The 22792-nt window shown below is 33.5% G+C and overlaps 1 protein-coding gene across 3 annotated transcripts in view; it reads right to left on the reverse strand.

Annotated features, from left to right (window-relative positions):
• DGKB (diacylglycerol kinase beta) overlaps window positions 1-7881 on the reverse strand; it is a 583166-nt gene extending 575285 nt beyond the window's left edge. Inside the window, exon 1 of one of the 3 annotated variants that reach the window (XM_036230386.1) lies at window positions 7751-7881. The gene's annotated coding sequence lies outside the window, so the exon portion shown is untranslated. Of the gene's footprint in view, window positions 1-7218; window positions 7505-7750 lie in introns of those variants that run through there. The other 2 variants (XM_036230388.1, XM_036230385.1) reach the window with 2 other exon arrangements.
• Between the last annotated feature and the right edge of the window lie 14911 nt (window positions 7882-22792).

The raw sequence follows: 22792 nt of genomic DNA on the forward strand, positions 1-22792 counted from the left end.
TGGTCCTTGTAAGTCTTAAAACCAGTTTGTACCCTAGTAAATAGGCCCTCTGTTCTCTATTTCAGCTCTGTTTCTTTCACAGCACTTATTACGACATCAATAAATCACATACTTGTTTTCTTATTTAGATGTATTTGCTTCTTTCTCTTTCACTTAAGTACCTTCCGTATTCTAGGCACTTGTCTATAATTTGTTACTCACCCTTCCTTGAGTCTGTCACAGTACCTAACCCAGAGTATCCCATCAGTGCCTAAAGGATGGACTAGGATACAGTGTCATGGTGTTAGCAGTTGTTTCTTAAGGTGATAATTTTTAACAGCAATATCTCTTTATATGAACCTTAAATTTCCCAGAAGTAGCTGAGTGTTATTACAGTCTCTAAAATACACGCTACAAAAAGCAGGCAAGTGAGAATTCCACAGCCCTTATCTCTTTTCACTAAGGACCCAGCAAAGGGATTCCTTGGTCAAAAGCCCAGAAAGAAACATTCTCTAACATTCTGTCTCAGCAAAACAAGTTGCTGAATAAACCACAAACTCATCTTGTGCGCTTAACATTCTGTTTTCAGGTCAAGGATACTGTAATGCTTTTCCACAGTACCTGCATTTCTTCCTCCTTTCCAGTTCATATAATTCAAAAGGAGTCAATCTAAGTAGTAACAGAGTTCCTCACGTAAGAGGTCACATTGTTCCAGTCTGCTGAGGTACAAATAGCAGAGTCGTCAATATGGATAAAGACAGAATATCATTTTGTAATATTAAATGAATGACAGCTATGACTACTTTTTAAAAATGTCAGGGGAAATTTAACTATGGACGGTGAACACGCAATGTAAATATACATATGCCTTACTGTTAAATTGTACACCTGAAATTTACTGGATTTGGTTAACTAATGACACCTTAATAAAAATTAATTAAAAAAAAAAGAATGTCAGGGGAGGAAGAATGAAAGACCTCTCATTATAGTTTTGGGTAAGGGGAAGGGAATTCAAATTTCTGAGGGTTGATTGTGTGCCAGCAACCCTCTTGGGAATGTTTATATGTGTTACCTAATTTATCTTTATTAATTTATTGTAATTTTTTGTAATTCAATGGAAACATTTGGGACAAAGTATTTAGTAAAGAACATCCTATACAAAGAATGTTTACTATAACATTTAATAGATTTTTATGAGTCTCATATTTTTTAATAATAAAACTAATAGATATTGCTTTTAGATTTGGATTTGATTTAAAACATTTTCTTTTCCATTGATATTTTATTTTGCGATACCTCAAATAGAAAATAATAAATAGCTAACCTTTTTTAGTATTATGTGCCTTTAGTTTTAAGTCCCTTATGTTCTGATTAAATCATCTAATTCTGCGAATTGAATAGCATTTTCATTAACCCTCTTTTGCAAAGAGAAATCTAAAGCATAGAATATAAGTTATTTGCTCAAGGCCATCCAAGTAGTAAAGATTTGAGGTCAGGCAATTTGAATACAAAAATAAGTTTTAACCTTTATATCACGGAGCCTAAGAAGAAAAAGATGACATTCAAATGAGCATCTTTGCATATTGAGAAACTATACACAAAGTTAATTTCTCCACACCTTCATCCACAATGCTGTCATCATGAATAATCAAAACACTACATAATTCAAAACTTTTTTTAAAAAAAGAATTTATATTACAAAGGAAGGCCCAGCTACCTCACTGGAGTAACCCCATTCTAGAACTCCAAAGAGATTTTAAATATCCACTTCTCATCCCATTTGTCCTTGCCATGGTTAAAACTGAATATTTGATAACTGATTCACGTGGATTAGAAAGCGAAAAAAATCAAATAATCTGACCGAAGATGGTACTTTTAATAAAAATAATACATTTAGAAAACCATATGTGGTGTCCATTCAGTTGATTTTTATAATATTTAAATATTTAATGAAAGGAACTTACAAAAGCATTAATAAGTAAAATCCAAATTTCCCCATAAACTGAAAATGCTTCTTCGGGAGATGGTCAGTGAGGATCGATTTTCCCATCATTATCTGTTTCTTCATTTTTTCTCTAGCGGTAGTTAAGTTTCTAATGTCTGCTCACAAATATGACTCAATATTTGTCAGCTAAGATTGAATCAAAATCTCAATATTCTTCCTCAAAGGAAATAAAAGAGTTCAACAATAATTTTTAAAAAGCACCAATTCACAACTTCACTCCATTGTCTTATAAGAGCAAAACATCTTTGATGAACCACTGAGTCTCACATTTGTTCCCCCTACCAAAGATACATTAGTATCAGAAATTGGTTATCTTTAAAAATATCAATATTGTTATCTAGATATAAATATGCCATCTGTCATATTCCAAAATATTGTCCCCTATATTCTACATATTCAATACTACAGAGGACCATAAATGTCTTTTGAGTAATTTTATACTAATTATAAGTTCAACTTATTAAAATATACTATCTGGCTCAGACTTTGCAACTTGCATGTGAAAGACCATTCTGTAGTCATTTTGGGGTTAAAGACCACAGAAGTGGAACTACCTATCCCTTCAGGGAATCGAATTAGAGCTTTGAATTGTTTACAAAATAAGAGTTTATTGACCACTAACACTGTATTAGAAACTATGCTCAGCACTAAAGTTCCAAAGATAAATACAGTTTGGTTTCCTTCCCGAATATAGAAAACAGATTATTTCAACCCTCTGTGGCATACTCAATAATAAAGGCAAGCACAAATTTCAATGAAACCACAGAGAAGGACAGGTGGGCCAGTGGAAGATTCCAAATAGAATTCCAGAAGGTCATGATGCTAGAGTAGAAGCTTATGGGATAAAGATTCATTATCAGGCAAAACACTTATAAGGTGAGGGCACAGGAATTTTGTGTCAAGAAAGAAATTACAGAGAGACAGGTGTAAGTGGAGACAAAAAAGGTGAACACATAGCACGAACTGTAGAGGGTTATAACTAGCCGGTGATAGTTAATAGATTTGGAACCTTTTGGTTAAAAGCATGAACTCTACAGTCAGACTGTCTGGTTCATATTCCAGCTCTACTTCTACTCATTTCTAACTGTGGGTAAGTCATTTAATCCTTTGTCTCAGTTTCCTCTCTTATAAAATGAAAATGGGGATAATAGGATTATCCTATAAGAGTTGTCAAGATTGAATGTATAAAATGTTTATACAAGCAACTGGTACACAGTCAGCACTAAATAAAAGTTCCTTTCTACTGGAGAAGACAAGAAAAGAAAGCCAAAGCACCACATTAAAAAAATCAACTTTTGAAACTCTTTATTCCTAACCTCAACCTGTAATATCACAAATGACAAGAAACAAGAAAAAAAAAACAGAGATAACGATGTGAACATATTGACAAAACATGCATGTATATAGCGATGGAGCTTTGTAAATCCGCGCGCACACACACACACAGAATGACAGCACAGTAGCATCAACTTTCCTTATGGAGTATATACATTTACATGCTGATTTTGAAGGTAACAGTTTTGTTCTACTTTATCTGTAGTGATGGGCATATTGCCAATACAAAATAACAAAGTCAAGGACATCATGTTTCAAACTTACAATATGATACAGATTCTCTGTTAGAAGGCAAACCCTTTAAATTGTTGACTCAGATAATATTTTTAAAAGAATTTCAGCTGTTTAAATTTAGTATGCTGAGAAAGACCAATCTTAAAATATTATTTGGCTTTACGCCCGTAACATTTTCATTTTATTCCTTGTTAGTGTTTGTCTTCTGTGATAAGAAGACAAGTGACAGTAATCATGTTAGTCTCCTTAATACTTCAAATTTTACCTAAATGAACCATTTTGTTTTCATCTTCACCAGTTAAAGATGTCCTTTCATTTACTGGCAAATATTCAGAAAGTGATTATGCAAGAAGCAGTGATATTTCCATGTACTGTTTTCCCTCTTCAGTTATCATCTGGTCTTTCTCCCTCATTTTCCTTTGAATCATCATCTTTTCAGTCTTTGAAATAAAGTAAAGGAGATTAACTGAAGACATGACTAATCTGATATCTACAATCAGACTTTACAACTATTTAAAGAGATGTTTTGAGTCTGTGTTTTATCTATGACTTTAAAGATCTCCACCCCACACACAGTCTAAAGAGCTTGTTTTTCAGAGTCCCACGGGACACAGAATTTAGACAAGGTCTCACACCAGCCTCCCACCAGGTGGTACTCTTCTTTTCCCTTTACCCTCCCCTCCCATATCGTCCATCCTGGCAAACATGCTCTGAACTTCATTTCCATAGTTCATGAAGCCAGAGCAGAGCACTGACACTGGAATGGCTGAGTATGACAAGTTTGGATTTGGGGTCAATTTAGGTTCCAATTTTGGTGGATCCAATCTTGGTATCGGTAGAACAGGGAAGTCCCTCCTGACTGGAATGATTTCTCAAGCATTCTCAACGCACTCTTCCTACAAAACATATCCACCCCCACTTGATTCATGGTAGAGTACCCCTTTAACAATACAAAGTGCCAAAATGATTAAGAGTTAGCACTACTCACACCTGGGGCTAATCCTAGCCTACCATTTCCTAAATGTGTTGCTTTAGGCAATTTGCTTATTCCCTTTGGGATTGAGTTTTTTATGAATGGGAGAAAATGCCATCTCCCTACTGCCACTCATAAAGAAGACTTTTTTAAAAAGCTTAACCTAGTATCTGCCATGACTACACTCACAATAATCGGGAACTATTTACACATTGTGTGGCAAGTAAATCATACATGCAAATAACCAAGGACCTATCAAGAAGTTGAACCTATTCCATAGTCAATACCTATGTATAAAGAAATGCATGGGATTCTTACTTGAGGTAAGATTTTGTACTGGTGTTTTACAAGAAAGAGGGAATGCCAGAGATGGGAAACAGGTAATAGGGGTAAAATTTCTTCAAATTTTTGCCTAGAGCTTCCTCCAGGCAGGTACTCCCAGGCGTAAGAAGATATTGCAAGAGTCTCATGTATACGTAAGTACAGTTCTATTCCTGACACCAGCCAGAAGCAGCATTTAGGAAAGTGTAGCCTTAAAATGTCATTGCAATTGTATCCTTAAAAGGTCATTTCATTTCATGCCTATATATCAACATCAATGTCATTATTAGTAGGTGGAATTAGATCAAGGGGCCAGCAGGTATCTTTGTCTGGCTTGTTTGGCTACAACTCTTCCTTCTTTCAACAGTGTGCAAGTAAATGCTTGAGTCACAAGAGAGTTGTCTAGTTCAGACACTGCGCCAGCAAACCTTACTAAGAGTCTAATCTTAAAACAATTTTTTTATTTCGAAAATGGTTTTGAAAATCCTCTTTTCAGATATAACGTGAGGTTTGTTTACCAGTAAAACAAACAAAATATGAAGCAAAGGTATTCCCAAAACTCAAACGCTACCTGAATTTCTATCTTAAAAAAGTCTGACAAATTCCTATTTAATCCAAATTCGTATCAATTTCAATCAGGCTTTTAGCCTTATGTTTCTTCTTTTTAACCAAATACTCAAGATTTAGGCAATGATCTATTTTAGAGTAACTGGCAACTGTTGGCAAACTCGCTCCAAACATGTTCTTTTATTCAGTCTTAGTCCAGTTTCTTTATTGCTGTCTAAAAATTTTAACCACCCTTCTACATACACTATCATAACAAATATATTCTCTGGATTATAGCTTACTCAGTGATTTCCAAAGTCATATGCAGAGATTTTGCACCAAGAAAGTATGTTCTGTGGAATGGATTATCTCTAAAAAATTGGGTGTTTCAATAATGATGGACATATTGTATCTGGAGATCCCTGAGCATAGCAAAAGTAACTTATTACTTTCTGAATATTTTATTTTTAATAAAATAATGAAAATTAGTTGGATTAGAAAAAGAGTAACACAATTTAAAATGTAAATAAGAGGATAAGAGTGGTCCTTAGTTTCCTCTTTTTTAATGACATTATTTCAGAATTACATACTATGCATTTCATGTTATTTCATAAGTTTTGATACCCCTTTATCTTATAGAATTTATGGCAGCATATTGAAGCATCAGCTTAAAATTCTAGTTCTGTTTTAGGTAACTTTTGTTGTTGTTTTTTTTCTTCATAATCTTTCTTGGAGAAGACTATAGTAATACAGTAAATTCTCCAATGACCCTGTGACTAAGTCTAATAATTTTGTGTAACATATCCTTTCTGCTTGAGGGATTCTTTTTATTTTCATTTATTTAAATTTGTTAAGAAAATCTGGTCAGTGTAAAAGAGGACCTGGTGAGATATTCCTAGATTTTAAATTAATTATTTCTGGTTCCCCTTCTACAAAAGACCTTTAGTATTCTGCAGGCATTCACATTCATTTGGTCATTTGCTTTATAATGGGCTGGCCCTTGTTGACCTATTTTGCCTCCTTTGAAAGGAGTTGGTTATCTGCAATTCGAGCAACCAGTTGAAGTTGTTTTTTAAAAGTTTTTTTAGCTTTACTGTTTGTCGGTGAACACAATGCTGCTTAGTCCTAAGTATAAAGTCATATAAAGTCATCAGTTAAAACCACCTCTTTGAAATCAAAAGGAAAGGACCATTTAGCATCTAGAGATTATTGCAGTAGTAAGAAAGTGAGGGAATCCTTCACGTTCCACGCACTAAAAAGTATTTGAATGTTTATCATATCATCAGTGTCACCTAGGCTGTTGCCTAGCAGTTATCTAGAGAACTACTTCACGATTTATTTTGATTTCATAAAGCAAATCAAAGCATTTTGCTTGTTTGCTTCTTTATTTTACAGATTCGGAATAAGTCTGGAATGAAACTTTTAACAATTAACTGGGCATCTGAAAATCTAAGTCAGACTTTACAAATTTTCTTCTACAAAGGCAAGCTGCTATAATGGATAGTTACTAATGGAGTAACTTTCAGGAGACCACTCTCATAATCAAATCTAGAGGACAATTACCAGTTTTGTTGCCTAAAATCACAATGGGCAGGGGCTTTCTGCATACCTAAGCAACCAGCAGTATCCTTCTGCAAATAACTAAGAGTAGCCGACTATAGCACAACTAGGACAAGAGTGAGGGAGACAAACCGATGTAACATCACATGGAGAATTCAAAGCTATGCTTTTCTAACTTTCCTCGCCATTTCTTCTCAGCTTCCCTTCCCCCGCACCACGTACCCAGAAGCCACTCAAATTGCTAACCATGTCGAGTTTAACTTACTGCAGTGTGATGCAGGCGAAGGCTGGGCACATCTCTGAAGCGAGAGCAACTGCTTTTCCGGAGAGGAGCTGGGACTAGCCAGCTATCAGGATCCCTTCCAATTCACACGCTCTCGGCTCAGTAAGAAGGCTCCCTCACCGCTCGACTTCCCCTGAGGAGTGGAGCTTCAAGAACTCTGCTCACAGCATCTCCTCCTCCCTACCCACTTCCACCCCCTTCCAGAACACACAGCCCATTCTAACTAGTGTCTGAAAGATGAAAATCGACTTCCAGTCAACAACACAGGCTGCCTGCAGAAAATTTCCCAGAGAATTTGCAACTCGCAAACAGCGGAGGCTGAAAGATGTAGGTTTCCGGAGCCTGAAAGTCATCTTTGGCATCCCCCTTCCCCACCTCTCACTCCTCCCACTCCCCCCTCCTTCACCGCGGCCACCTCCAGTCTCCCACTCAAGCTAGTTATCACAAATGATTATTTTATTATCCATACCAATAAGCATCAGAAGGAAACTAAATCTGTCAAAGATGAAAATACCTGTTGTCCATGACTAATGCTCTTCTCTCATCGAATCCTTGATTTATATCGAGACGCGTTGATATTGGAAATCTGTGGGGCGTGTGTGTGTGTGTGTGTGTGTGTGTGTGTGTGGTGAGGAGGAGGTAATCTGTGTGGCTGCAAGCAACAGCCCTGCCTATCTCTGGCTGCTGCTTGCTTCTACAGCTGCTGTTGCTAGTATTGCTGTTGGAGCTCAGGAAATAATGAGACAAGGAGACAGTGCTTTACAGCTATTTAACTGCTGAACCAGTTATAAGACCAGGGGAGCGACTATTCAGGTATGAGTGGATGTTGTTGAGACAATAAGCTCGATTCAATGCAATTACCACCTTTCAGGATACATTTCCCCTACAGGAAACCTGACACCTGTCTCCCTCTCTCTTTTACTAACTAAAGTCCTTTAGTCCTTGATGGGTCATTCATTGTTCATCAACCACCTGCCTAACCCACTTCCAGCAATTGTAACAGCTGCACACTGTATTTCTACATTCAAACTTGGTAACCTGGGAGCGGGTGACTGGGGGATGGATGAAAATAAAGAAAGGAAAAAGGGAAACCAGTGAATATTAAAAGGGAAATTGCGTATATGTGTGACCAATCAGGGCACAGATAAAAATGATAATTTTGAGCTGTATGTGTAAAATAATGCATTGGGGCAATAAAAAGGGAAACCAGTAAATAATCATGCCTATTTTATAGAATGTGTGCAACCTAGATAGTTATTCAAAAGTGTTTACCAGCTTAAATGCAAGGTATCTTGATAAACACATTCCGTGGTGTCTCTCAGCTTCCCCACACAACATCCACTGTGATTTCAATGCATTAACATCTGTCAGCTTCAAATTCTGGTGGAACCTACTGGTTACTACTGTCTATGGACTCGCTCTTTCTCTCCTTATTAGTTGCTCATTCACTGCCCTAATTTATCTTCACTATATCCTCAGATAAGGGGATATTTAGCAGAACTTAAAAGTTAAAGACTAGACTACTTCTTAAAGAGTAGAATACTTCTTAATGGCTAACTTAATTTACTCTAGCAATAGTTTGTCTTTATGTTCTTATTCTGTAATAGATTGGCCAACCATGAACTCTTCCTGAATAAACACTCGCACCTCTTAATTTAACGGTACTATTAATTCATTTTGAGCATTTTGTTGTCTAAGCTAAAAATAAACTTAATTTCTTTTGATTTTATTTGTAACACACACCTTGAATTATTTCTTTTGCTCTGAGCAATTTTTATATTTGTCATAGAGTTTCCTAGTTATTAGGGCTTGTGTAATTAGTGTTAAATTGGACAAATATTAATGCAGAAAGAATAAAGCCCCTGGAAATATAACACAGAACCTAGAAAGAGAAAAGAAACCCAAAATAATTAAATGATAGATCTTCTCCTCTTCTATCATTATTAGAAAATCACAGCCTTTAGCTAAACAAATGCTAGTTGATGTGCAAAACATGTGTCAGTTATTCAATAAATATCAGCTTACCAAAATCAACCTAACTACAATTGTTATAGAAATTACAAAGACTAATATTTTGTCTTAAAAATAAAACACTACAATTTAAAAGTATTCAGAATTTTTTAAATGTCAAAATCCTACTAAAACGGCATGCCAAATAGCCACATAATTTTACCTCTTTTTTGGGGGCAGGGGAGGGAGCTATTAAATAGCTGTTATAAAACATACAAATAATATTATTAAAAATCTGAAGAGTAACTTTATATTTTTATACTTACATATAATGCAATGTAAAGAAGTCTAAAGGAGTCTCGACCACTTAGAAATACATTTGAAATAGAAGGCCAAATTTATCAATAGGTGATGTGGTTTGAAGCTTATCTGGCCCCTGAAACTCATCTGTCACTAAAATTACCAGAATCTGAATTTTCACAGTTTAACATTTTTTGTTTTGTTTGTTTTAGTTTTATTTTAAAATTCAAATATACTTAGAAAAAGCATTTATAAATTAAACATTCTTGAGATGATTTATTAGATATCTGTATTACAGACAAGCAGGAAGCTAGACAGAGAAGGAAAAACCAGGAAGTATTGAAGTAATTGCTAATGAGCATTTAACAACAATTTGGTTGGGTTTTTAAAATTTGCTTATAGCATTACTGAGATTTAAGAACAAACAGCTTTTTAAATAAACCTACCACACAATCCCCAAGGTTTGCTACTGGAAGAACAAAATCTTTAGTTGAGAATTGATGGCTGACCCTTAATCTCTGACTCTTTTAACTCAAGATTTTCCTTTTTGTGGGAAAACGTATAGAAATTGCTGCTTCATAACCCTTTGCCCATTTTTCTAAGATGCCTCTTTACTCAAGATTTTCCTTTTTGTGGGAACATTTATATAAATTGCTGCTTCATGACCCTGTGCCCATTTTTCTAAGATGCCTCTTTGCTCTTATCACTGGATTTTCAGAAACTTTATGAGAATCTTGTTTATAATTAATCCATCCCAAAAAATATTTTAGAAAATTAAACTTGCTCAATAAACAAAATCAACAATCTATGGAACTATCGAAACATTTAATTTTTAACTACTTTAACTATATCATCAAAATATATATTCCCAAATAAAATTATGTATATTAATAATACTTTTTTACAAGAAAAATGCCAAAAGATTGTAAACTCTATAATGGTAAAAGCTGTTTGGTTCACATGTGTGTCTCTAGCATCCATCAAAGTGGTATGTTTGCAGTAAATACTTTTTAAATAAATGAATGAATAAGTTAATTAATCTCTGAATGCAAGACATTGAGAAGATAAGTGAGCTGGAAATAAGGATGTTTACATTCTTCCAGTCTACTCTGAAGGTAAATAACTGTGGCATTTAGACAAATGACTCGGCTCTTCTGGTCTCAAAGTATCCTTTCAGGTCTGTCACTCAGAGACTCCATAAAACTTTGTAATAAATGTCTGTCTCAGTATTTCTCCAAAATGGTTTTCTACTATACAAATTCAATCATTAAAATTACCTAGACTCTCATTTCCTGAGTATTTTGCAAAGAAGTAACATCAGGACCTATTAATCCCTAAGAAATGTATGGTTTTCCCCACTTTTGATTTTCAAATCTCCACCTGGTCATGTGTACTAAAGTAAATGGTTTAAGAAAATATCTTCTTACACTTTTGTGTGTGTGTGTGTGTATTCCTAAAATTTTGGTTTTGTATCAAGGATTATAAGAAAGGTAACCTTCACTGACCTTTTATAGACAAAATACAGTGAATCTTAAGAAAAAAAACTTGAAAAATAGAACTTAAATAGTAAAATATCATAGATTACTTAAAATAAATACAAGTCCATATTTAATTACATCCTTTTATGTAAATTTGTGCTTAAAAACACATTGTCATGTTAATTTTATTCAACAAAAATTTATTGAGCATCTAGTATGTACAAAGCATTGAGAAGAGACAGTCCAATCAGCATAGCATCTGTTTTTAAAGTACATATGGCTCAATAAATAAAAATATTGTTACTTTATAATTAATAAATAATTTAAGTATGTTAAGTGTCAGAAAATAAAATAGCTAAAATTTAAATCATACATGATTAAAATGATGAGCAGAATGATACTTCCTAACTTGAGCAAACTGTCACAAGGGAATTTTTTCACTGATTTTCAATTGATGAATCAGTGGATATAGGCTAAGAGTTTAGGAGAGATCCAGAAAAAAGACATGCTTTTATATCATTACCTTTAAAAAAGAGTCATAATCATAAAAGATTGGCTTTGGATAGGACCTTAGATCTCATTCAGTCCAATTCTTATATTTCATAGGCTATAAATAGGTCACCAGAGCATATTGCTGGAAAGTCCACTCACCAGTCCCTCCAGACTATCTGGTTATGAATAGCACAGTATTAGACACACAAGCTTTGACATAAAAAAGAAAAGTCATGCTTTCATTCCCGAGTATGTCAATGACTACCTGTATGACCTTGTGAAAATTTTCTTGCCAGATCTCAGTTTTCTCATGTACTATACCAGGATGTTTCAAGCTCCGTTGAGAAATAACTGACAAATAAAATTGGAATATATTTTAAATGTACAAATTTAAATGATGATGTTACATACGTATACACTGTGAAAGAATTCCAACTATCAGGTTAATTAGGATGACCATCACCTCGCATATTTTTTTTTTCAAGAAAACTTAAGTCCAACTCTGTTAGAAAATTTCAATTACAAAATGCAGTATTTTCAACTATAGTCACTGGGTTATACATTAGTCCTTCAGAATCAATTCATCTTATAATTAAAATGTTCTCTTTTACCAGACTCTTTCTATTCCCCAACCCCACACCCTCAATCCATCACAACAACCATTCTACTCTCTGTTACAAGTTCAACTTTCCCCCCTTGATTCTATATATAAGTGAAAACATGCAGTATTTACTTTCCTTTTTCTGGCTTATTTCACTTAGAATAATACCCTCCAGTTTCCTCTATGTGGTTATAAATGAAAATTTCCTTTTTTTTAGGCTAAATAATATTCCACCGTGTGTGTGTATGTCTATGTGTATCACATTTTCTTTACCTACTTGGCTATTTTGAATAATGTTGCCATGAACTTGGAAGTACAGATAACCCTTTGAGACCATGATTTACTTTCTTTTAAATTTATGTACAGAAGTGGGGATGCTGGATCATATGGTAGTTCTATTTTTAATTTTTTTGAAAAAGCTCCATACTGTCTTCTATAGTGGCTGCACCAATTTGCATTCCCACCCCAAATGCACAATAGGTCCCCTTTTTTTCACAAACTTCCTATTATTTATCTCTTGTCTTTCTGATAATAGAGATTCTAACAGGTATAAGTGATACCTCATTATGGTTTTGATTTGCATTTCCCTAATGGTGAATGGTAGTGAGTACCTTTTCACATACCTGTTGTTCATTTGTATATCTTCTTTAGAATAATGTCTATTCACATCCTTAATTGGCTGTTCGTTGTTGAGTTGTATGAGTTTCTTGTATATTTTGGGTATTAACATTTATTGAATATGTGCCTGGCAAATATTTTCTCCCTATTTTGAGGTTTCATTTTCATTTTTTGATAGTATCCTTTGCTGTACAGAAGAATTTTAGTTTGATGTAGTTCCTCTTATTATTTTTGCTTTTATTGGCTTTGCTTTTGGTGTCAAATTAAAAAAAAAAAAAATCATTGCTAAGACCAGTGTCAAGGAGTGTATGCCCTGTGTTTTCCACTAGGATTTTTATGGTTTTAGGTCCTCAATTCAAGTCCTTAATTCCTTTTGAGTTAATTTTTTGGTATAGTGTAAAATAGTGATTCAGGCTCATCCTTTCGTATGTAGGTGTCCAGTTTTCCCAAAATTATTTAATGAAGACAGTATCCTTTCCTTATTTTATAATCTTGACTGCTTTGTCATAAATTAATTGACTGTATATGTGTGGGCTTATTTCTATTCTCTAGACTGATTTTATTCGAGTCTTCTATTTTTCTTAGTATAGCAAAAAGTTTGTCAGTTTTCTTTATCTTTTCAAAGACCAGTTCTTAGTTTTAATGATTTACAATATTGTCTTTTTAGTTTCCATTTCTTTTATTATACTCTGGTATTTGTTATTTCCTTTCTTCTACTAACTTTGGGTTTTCTTTGTTCTTTTTTTGTTTTCCTTTAAGGTAGAAAATTAGGTTGTGTATTTAAGATCTTTTTTTTTTTTCCTTAATGTAGGCATTTATCACTCTAAACTTCTCTCTTACTGCTGCTTTTGCTGCAACCCATAAGTTTAGCGTGTTGTGCTTCCATTTTCATGTCTCCATTTCATTAAATTTCTCTTTTGATTTTTTTTTACTCATTAGTTATTCAGAAGCATGTTATTTAATCTCTACATATTTGGGAATTTTCCAGTTTTCTTCTTGTAATTGATTTCTAGTTTCATACCATTGTGGTAGGAAAAGACTCTTGATGTGATTGTAATTTTCTTAAATTATTAAGACTTATTTTGTGACCTAACATATGATCTATTCTGGATAATGGTCTGTGTGTACTTATGAGTAATGTATGTTCTTCTGTTATTGAATAAAATGTTCTATGTATGTCTATTAGATCTATGTGATCTAACATGTAGTTTAAATCTACTCTTTCCTTAATGATTATACCTCTGGATAATCTAAAATTTGTTGAAATTGGAGTAATAAATTCCCCTATTATTATTGTATTGCTGTCTACATATTTCTTAAGATCTGTTCATATTTGCTTTATGTAGTTAGGTACTCTAATGTTGGTTGTATAAATATTTATAACTGTTATATACACTTGATAAATTGACTGTTTTGTTATTACATAATAATCTCCTTTGTTGTTGCTATCTCTGGCTTAAAGTCTATTTTGTTTGATATAAATATAGCGCCCTCTGCTTTCTTTGTTTTTCATTTGCATGAACTCTCTATAGGGTATATTGCTTAGTTTTATTTCATTAAGATGAGTTTCTAAAGATTTACTGTTTTGTTTGTTTGTTTGTTTGAAATATATTCCCTTGTTTCTTCATTTTCTTTGACATTCTGTATTACTTTCTGAACATTAGGTAAGATAGCCACCTCCCCAGCCTTAACAGACTTGTCCCCTATAAAAGAGGACCTCATTCACCAGCCTATCATGAGCTCCTGGTTGTCTCTCAACTCTTCGTGATTATCCAAGTCATATAGTCTTGATCCTTTGTGGCTCCCAAAATTCGAGGATGCCCTAAGGTCCATCAGTGCCCCAAAGGGGATAATTGCAGTCAGCACCTAGATGCACTATAATTACAAGGTGGATTCTCAGGTAGCAGCTAGAAGAGTATGCAGTTAAGCTCCTTTCAGTGAAAAACTGGTAGAGGACCATTTTTGCCTACTTCTTCTGTGCCGAGCATGGGTGTACAGCTGTGGTGGTAGTTGGGAGTGAGCAGAAGTGTTCTAGCTACACTATTTAAAAACTGCTATTTTAGAAGACTCAAATAAATGGAAAGACCTTCTGTGCTCACGGATTCAAAGAATAGTTTAAATGGACATATTGCCAAAGCAGTCTATAGATTCAAATAACATAACTTTAAAAATGGGTGAAAGATATAAAAAGAGATTTTTCCAAAGAACACATACGAGTGGTCATACATGAAAAAATACTCAATATCACAAATCAGAGAAATACAAAACAAAACTACAATGAGACATTATCTCACACCTGTTAGAATAGCTAGTGTCAAAAAGAGAAAATAAGTGTTGGCCAGGTTGTAGAGAAAAGGAAACTCTGTGCACTGTCAGTGGAAATGTAAATTGGTTCAGAGACTATGGAAAAAAACTATAGAGGTTCCTCAATTACATTAAAAATAGAACTACCATATAATCCTGCATTCCAATTTTTGCATATATCCAAAGGAAACAAAATCATGATCTCAAAGAGGTATCTGTATTCCTTTTGGAGGCACAGCGTTGTCATTCACAATAGCCAAGGTATGAAAACAATCTGCATCTATGAACCAATGAATGGATAAAGAAATTGCACAGGCATGCGCATGTTCACACACACACCCCCACCTAGGAATATCATTCAACCTAAAAAAATAAGAGAGGATTCTCCCATTCGTGACGACATGAATGAAGCTGGAAGGCATTATGCTAAGTGAAATGAACCAGACAGAGAAAGACAAATACTGCGTGGAATTATTTATATGTGGAATTTTTTTAAAAAGTCAAACTCATAGAAACAGAGAGTGGAAAAGTGACTGTCAGAGGTTGGGGTTGAAGAAATAGTGAAAGGCTTGTAAAGAGAAAATTTCAGCTATAAGAAGCATAAGTTCTGGGTATCTAATATAAACATGGTGACTACGGTTTATAATTCTGTATTTTATCATTAAAATTTGAAACAGAATGAAACTTCAATGTTCTAAATAAATAAATAAATAAGGTGATATGTTAATTAACTAGATGAGGAATCTTTTTATAATATATACACATACATACATATATATATTCACCATGATAGGCATGTTCTAAATATCTCACAATTTGACATGACAATTATACCTCAATAAAGATTAAATTTGAAAATTAAAAATTAAAATCACTCCTCTGTTATCATCCTGCTGGAGTTGAGAATGCAAGCCCCATTGCTATTAGAGTCCGGTGATCTGGGGTATTATCCCTCAGGTGGCAAGCATAAAGGCTGGGGCACCAGGCGTGTGTGCAATATCCTTGAGAGAGATGCTGGTTTTATCGTTGGAGTGCACTGGAGGGGGAAGGTGGCAGAAATGCCCTCTGGCTCCCCCCCAGAAAGTGGAAGATCACAGCCAGCTTGAAATGTGGGAAAATTAGAAACCAGACTCTCAGGCAGCAGCTTGTAAAGTATGTAATCAAATCCCTTCTAAGGAAACACAGGGAGATGAGCATTCTGCCTTCCCCCTATGTGCAGATCCCTGGGTGATAGTCATGACTAGGGCTCACGTGCCCATTAAGAACTCTCTTCGTTTTCCATAGGCCCGTAAGTCTTATGGATGCAAGCCCCTTTGGCTTTCAGAGCTAGGTGTTCGGGGATCTTATCTCTTGAGTGGGAGCCTGAAAAGGCCTCAAGGAAAGGTGGAAGTTAGCGGTTCCTTTCAAATTGTATGGCACTGTGCCCATGGTGGACTTTCCGGGGAGAGCATGTCTCACACTTTCCTACAGGTTTATGTGCATATTTTCTCAATTGCCCAAATATGTAGAAGTCATCCAGCTAGTTTCTGTATTTCTCTCAGCTCTGTATATAGTTGTATGTTCAGTACATCCATGGGAGGAGAGAAGTTCAGGAACCTCTTATGTCACCATCTTGGTCCCTTTCAAAGTGAGAATAGTAATAGCACCTACCCCATAGAGTTGTTTAGAGAATTTTTTTAAATGGCATGTATAAATCACACAGCACACTGCCTGGCAGAGTTCTGCATGAATGTGTACACCTGCATGCCTATATATGCATACACACATGCACATACATGTGTACATGCATGCACTTATACACACACATGGACTAGTAGTTTTTAAAACTGTTACCTCTCTTCTTCATTGGAGTCATAATTGCTGAGGTTAATGTTTAAGTGCATGACTTTCCATTTACTTTTTTAAAATTAAATGATGGTGGATGCTGCATGATTCACTTAGGAACAACGAGCATATTGCTGAACTAAGATACTATTTTTAAAATCAGGGAGAATTCTCCTGCTACTTCGAATAAGGTAACTGATATTGTAAAGAGGTCTTATTAAACAGTGAGTGATAAATAACATCAATTACTGAAGAGGCCATTTAGTCAAACTTTCTTAAGCATCATTAATATTTGAAGTCCTAAACTACACACACTTAAAGAACCAAAGAAAATGCAGCAAAACACAATTTGAAGTACAAAATAAAAAGCCTATGAAAAAGAAATTATAGTTCTAAAATTGAAGTTTTACATGGGAAATTAGCAACTCTGGTAAAGCCTAGCAATTTATTTGGTTGTCTCCATGATGAATGTGGATTACAACATAATTGATTTAGCAATGGCCATCCACACAGTGTTCCTGAAAATGAATGTATTTTATGTTGTGTGACCTCACTATATTATTTAGATCACCAATGCTTTTAAAAAAGACAAAACATACATATTATATCATGACATTTTATTTTTTTCCTAAAAAATCTAATAGATAGATTTAATTAATTATTCTTCTGTACCTTCTCTAACCCTAGAACAACATCCATCATTCTCCTTAACTCGCTGGAAATCATTTGTTTGTCTCTTCACAAGACTTATTGACCAAATTATAATTATATTTGCACAGAGCTATGCAAACAAATGATATTCAGAGATTTTCAATTGCATTGATATGCAGTTGTAAAAATCATTGTTTTAAATGCTTTTTTTTGAAAGAGAACAGATAGCCTTATCTCAGAACTAAATATCTAAAACAACATGCTATAAATTTCAGCAAATAGATATTTAAACTATTTAACTGGTTAAATATGATTTATGTCAACTATAGTCTGGGAAAGACTGCTTAAAAATAAAATTCAGGGGTTTTTTTGTTTTTATTTTTGGAGATGGGATAGCTTTCTACTGTATCTTCTATGCGATTGAATGTTAAAGACATTTTTGTTAAATTAAACCTTAGATTTCAATAACTTCTAGAATGACAGGTAACCTAAACGGAAGAATTTGCATTAAAATATGTAACATTAATTTTACTCGCCTGCACTACCCATTAAAAATGCATATACATATAGATTAGTTTTTGGTAGATTTGACAAACCTCTTTGTTGAAAAGATAAATGCTATATGATTGTGGAAATTTGATAACAAGATTCATTATATTCACTGTTGTGAAATCAGCCATCTGTGTAGTATTTGTTCTTGTAGTTAGTTTGAAAAACTGAGGATACATTTCTTCAATTAACCTTCTCAGTTTATACTGGTTGAAAGATAAATATAAATATTAACATAATAAAACATATTTGCTGAGACATTATTGAAAGAAAATAAAGACACAAACAAATGAAAAGATATTCTGTTCTCAGGGATTAGAAGAATTCATAATTTTCAAATGTACATACTACCCGAAGCAATGTAAATATTCAATTCCTACCAAATTTCAATGAAACTTTTTTATAAAAATAGAACAAAAATATCCTAAAATTTGTATGAAACCACAAAAGACTCCAAATAGCCAAAACAATATTGAGAAATATGCATATTGAGAAATGAGCATTTTCATTTCTGGATGTTTACCTGAAGAAAATGAAACTACTGACTTGAAAAGATATAATGCACATGCTCCATGTTCATTGCAGCATTATTTATAGTAGCCACAACATGGAAACAACCTGTGTCCATGAATGGATGAATGAATGAAGGAAGGAAGGAAGGAAGGAAATGTGTATATCCACAATGGAATATTATTCAGTCATAAAAAAAAGAAATCCTGCCATTTGCAAATATTGGATAGACTTTGAGGGCATTACAATAAATAAGTCAGACAAAGACAAATGTTGCATGATGTGGCAAATGTTCTCACTTATGTGTGAAATCTAAAAACAAAACAAGAACAAAAAGACAAAATAAAACAAACAAACAAAAATCTCTAGCTCCAAGACACAGAAAACACTTTGGTAGTTGCCAGAGGTGGGAAGTTGGAAGTCAGTATAGTGGATGAAGGGGATCAAAAGGTACAAATTTTCAGTTATAAATAAGTAAGTCCTGGGGATGTAATATACAGCATACCATGATTACTATACTTAATAATACTACATTGTATATCTGAAGTTGCTAAGTGAGTGTATCTTAGAAGTTCTTTTCACAAGAAAAAAATATGTAAGTATGTGTGATGACAGATGTTAACTAGAATCACTGTAGTGAACATTTTGCCATATATATAAATATTGAATCATTATGTTGAACACCTGAAACTAATATAATGTTATATGTCAATTATACCTTAATAAAAATTTTTTAAAAGCTTCCTACATTCTAAAAACTATATATAAGATACAGCTCATTCTAAGCCTCAGTTAAATGTTTCTTAAAAATTGAACTCTTTTGTGTGTGTGTTTGATGGCTTTCCATTGTGTGATATCCTTGCATTCGGCTTGAAGAGTTTGGGAGAGAAAAAGCTTGATCGTGTGTGACCTGTATAGTCCCCAATGGCTACGTTCATTAAAACCAATTAACTTCATCTTATAGTGAATTAATATATATAATTTCCTGTCTTTATATTGTAACCATGTTTTTAAATGTCACATTCTCAAAAAACTCGGCATAGAAAAATTACTTGAAAGAAGCTCAAAGTTATCTTTTCACTTATTATCATTCTTAAAAGCTTTTTGTAACCTGTTCGTTCTAATCATACCAATATCATCTATATATTACATCATTGCAATTCAGTTTTATAGCTCTTTTTAGAGAATTCTGAAGAGGAACTTTAATAATTTGTAAATAGAAAGAAAAACATATTTTTAATCTTTATGGAATCCTAAGATTTAAAAAAAAATTTTCAATTACAGTTGACATTCAGTATTATCTTAGTTTCAGGTGTACAGCATAGTGGCTAGACAGCTATACAATTTAAAAAGTGACCTCCCATTTAGTCCAGTAATTTTCACTAGAGATTTTATAAATAGTTATAAAAATACTCAGCATAATCTTTAAAACTAAGGTTTCTTGGTCAGAATGAGAAAATTAACTTTGCAAATGAACTTCATTACTAGTCAGCTTGCAAATTAAAAATTAATTGCACAATGAAAACAAAAAATAACTCAATATATTTTTAAAGTCAGTCACTTTTTTCTCAGTTGATACGACCTGAATTCAGAGACCATATTTGCCCTGGATGATTTATCTAAAAATGGCTTTTGAGGTTGAATAATTCCATGAAACACTGGCCCATTAACACTTCTACATCAGAAGGAATTGACGTCAAACTATTAGGGAAAAATTGTCACCCATTTTGATTATTTTGAGAAACTGATGTCATGATACTTTACACAAACAAAATATACAATATTAGTTTTTTAAAAAAGAAAAACTAACACCTAAGTATTCTTTCTTTTAAAGATTCATCCCAAAATATTTTTCTAAAAGCTTGGAAGAGCATATACTTTTATGTTACTTTTGTTTCCTTTTTTGGCAACCAAAACATTTCACTTTTAGTATGAACAAACACTTTTATGCTTGGCACTAATCTAAGAGATATAAAATATACAATGATACCTTATTTAACTATCATAACTATCTTCTTAATCTGATACTGTTATTACAATTTTCAAATGAAGAGACAGAAGTACAGAGAATTTAAGTAATTTACCCAAAGACCAAAACCTGTGGTGAGTGGCAAAAGTACTAAATTTTTATAATTTGGCTCCAGATGTCATATTCTTAACAGCTCTGCTACATTGCCTCTCTGCTTCCAACAGATAAATATCACTTAAGATCCGAAATTAGAATGCTTAAGGCAATATAAGAGATAATCAATTAATCCATGTTTAATTGGTACAGAATGTAACTAACATTTGAAATGTCAATAATTTATATTAACTTTAAATCACATGGGGGTAGAATTCTTGACGATTTAATATCCTCATTAAACTACAAATTTGAGATTCCATACATTTTTCATGCTATAATCTATTTCAAGCATATACACATTTATTGTAACTTATAGATTATATAAGATATAGCTCATGCCAAATAAAGGGTAATTAATAAAATCATTAATTTATCTTAATAATTATGTTAACTTTATAATGCACACATGTAGTAAAACATGCTATGTTGTTATATTAGTTTTTCTGTAGAATAAGAAACATTAACATAAACTGAGTGAGGGAAATACTATATTTGTGAAAAATGCTTGGAATAAGAAATTTTACCAAAATTATCACAGCATCAGTAAATGTGTTTGTGTAAGGATCTGTCCAAATGCTGAAAATACTTTTTAAAAAGTTGATCTCAGATTCTGTAAAGTTTATAGTCTGGTGTTGAAATATTTATATTTTCCTTTTACAGAACTTCAGATAATTAGTAATTATACAGTATATTTGTTATTTATTGCTTATTATTTGTAAACTCTTTTAAAGTCACTAACTTGTAAAGTCTATGAAGGGCAGGATTCTGAAATTTTTTTCCACTACTATAGCCTCAACACTTAGCCCAATGCCTGGCAGATGGCCACCCAAGTTTAATGACCTATTAATTACCCACATCTAAATAAAAATAATAAATTCAGAAAGAGTTGATAAATATCTTTTCTTTGTTTTCCTTCAAAAAATTCACCTATTTTTCCAAACTTAAATAATCTGGGAAAGGTATGTATATTCACCTAAGGCTCTCATGAATGCCTTAAGCTACAGGGTAAGCATCTGGGTACATTAAGCAGAGAAGCCAAATTTAGCAACACTATGCTTCATTTAGCCTAATATAGAAAACTAAAGATGTAAAAACACAAATGAGGCCAATTAATTAAATTAATGGGCCATTCTGTTATGCATTTTCTGACTTTGCTTTTACAACAATATGTTGAAATATTGTATGACACTAAAACAGTACATAGAAGCCAGAAAAGAAAAGAAAAGGTTGACTATTAGGCTAAGATATTTGGACTATGTTCAAAACACATCTTAGTATTGATTGTTTTGGATTTATTTTAGTTTCTGTTTATTCCTACTCAGTGTCCAGTTTTCCATCTTCTGTTAAAATAAAACAAGTCAAAATCAAAAACAAAAACAAAACAAAACAACCAAAAGCCACACTGATGTTTCTATGGATATAATTTTGTTGGAATGTAAATAAAAACAGCCTGTTCCCAGGGCCAAGGGGACCTAATTTAGGCCAACCAGAATCCCTCTAGAAGTATGAGCTTCACAAACCACGTGAAGCTATTGGAATTGATAAATTCCAGTAGAAGCACCTTCAAATGTTTTTATCTAGATATTCAAATTGGCCTGTTTCCTAAATTTTCTAAACTTGGTCCTATTGTGGTTTATTTCAGTCAAGGAACCACTTTATATTTATCGAATAATAATATCTTGTATCAAGTAGCCAGAATCTGTTTAATTTGCCTGCAACAAGATCAGCAGCTATATCAAGCAATGATGAACCATTCAGAATTTGCATGAGAGCAATGAGTTCATTGGGGGTTTGGGAAGGGTGATTCACCCGGCGATAATGAGTAAAATGTATTGGCATAAAAAGAGACAAGCACCAGGAGGATCATAGAGATGCTGTTAAAAGTTTACATGAGAAGTTAAAACTGTTTTAACGGAGTTAAAATGAAAAATATTTAGTGTTATATAGATTTAGCCACAAAATTCATCATTCTTTCCCTAACTATAACTAAGACTAAGTGGTTGCCAATGTCAAAGCTAAATATTGTAGTGGAAACTTATCCAGTGGTCTGTTTCACCACTGTTGCCATTCTCATGATTTCGACAGTGGCTCCTGGCTCTATTTCTCTTGTGGGGTGCTGAGCGTCCCATGCACGTGATTGCCTCACATATATCC

Source organism: Rousettus aegyptiacus, unplaced genomic scaffold (assembly GCF_014176215.1).
Source record: "Rousettus aegyptiacus isolate mRouAeg1 unplaced genomic scaffold, mRouAeg1.p scaffold_m13_p_13, whole genome shotgun sequence".
NCBI lineage: Eukaryota > Metazoa > Chordata > Mammalia > Chiroptera > Pteropodidae > Rousettus > Rousettus aegyptiacus.